This window comes from Myotis brandtii, unplaced genomic scaffold (genome assembly GCF_000412655.1).
Source record: "Myotis brandtii unplaced genomic scaffold, ASM41265v1 scaffold547, whole genome shotgun sequence".
Lineage (NCBI taxonomy): Eukaryota > Metazoa > Chordata > Mammalia > Chiroptera > Vespertilionidae > Myotis > Myotis brandtii.
Genome location: NW_005370024.1, coordinates 2,587,567 through 2,588,855, shown reverse-complemented (window position 1 = coordinate 2,588,855; position 1,289 = coordinate 2,587,567).

Here is a 1,289-nt window from a genome sequence, read left to right as displayed (position 1 = left end):
TTTGATTTCAAACAGAATAAAGCTAAAGATGACATAGCTTTAAAGTAGATATAAACTGGTCTCAGAACATACATTTCTACTTCCTAGAGAGTAAGTCAAGTTGAATCAAGCCTCTGGCTTATGTGTGTTGATGAATCACATTTAAATAAGATGCATGATGATCAAGTCAGTCTGGATGTGGACCATCAAAGGCAAATGATGTGCCACACACTTTATGATTTTCAGATTCTGAGAAATGTAGCAATCTTGTCTCAGTTGGTACTAAAGTGGTCTCAAATAAACACCAAAGGAGCATGGGGATTCTATTAATGTTAATTAATAATAATACTTAGCTTCAGTTTCCTGACTTTGATGGTTTCCCTTCTTTTTGACTTGTAGTCATAAGATGACGATGATCATGATAATGATGAGGATGCTGATGATGGTGGTAGTGGTGGTGATATAGATACTTATGAGAATGTCAGCTGTCAAGGTGAATATGGGTAGCAAATTATAACCCACAATAATTCCACAATAGACTTACCTTGCAGACTTTCCTCCATTCTTCTGCTCACACTACCCTATCATATCAAGACTATGTTCTCTGACTAATTTACAAGACCAATCATTCTTGCTCCTACAGTTTCTGTAAAGGCAACCTTCCCACCATCATATGATCCATATATGCTTATTCTTCTAATAGGAAGGTTCTACCTGGCATAAAAAAGCAAGCTCCTGATTATAAAGGAACTGTGTATTATCTTTATACACATTTTCTTTATCTTTTCCAATTTTAATTGAGCATACAAAATAAAAGACACTACATTTAGCAGATATGAAAGAACATACTCATTAAATAATTCCAATGCATTTATAAATATGAAATGGATAGGTAGATAGGTATGATAAAGCTATAGCATATCTACAATCCTGAGCAAAAAGATTTTCTAAAATAGCTATGTTATTGGACATTGGTTTTCAAAAGTTCAAAAGACTGCAATGAAAGTTTTTATTTTAAGAGCAATCATAGAAAGAACCAACTGACCTTGCTCTTCTCTGTCTCAAGACTGAAAATAAACAGTGAAAGTGTATCTTAGTGGTTTGCAAGTGATTCAGAGCAGGATGCTCAGCTATTAGAAAGCCATCGATTGGGCTGGAGGAAATGAGTTGGCTACAGCATGAGATAGAAGCCAATGCCCAGGATTGGGAGATCAGGGAAGGATGCCAAGGTGCACGGCATTTCCTGGCAGAAACCCAAGCTCAACTCTACAGGCCTGCTCTTATTCAAAATCTAGGCTTTCCAGCCTTTC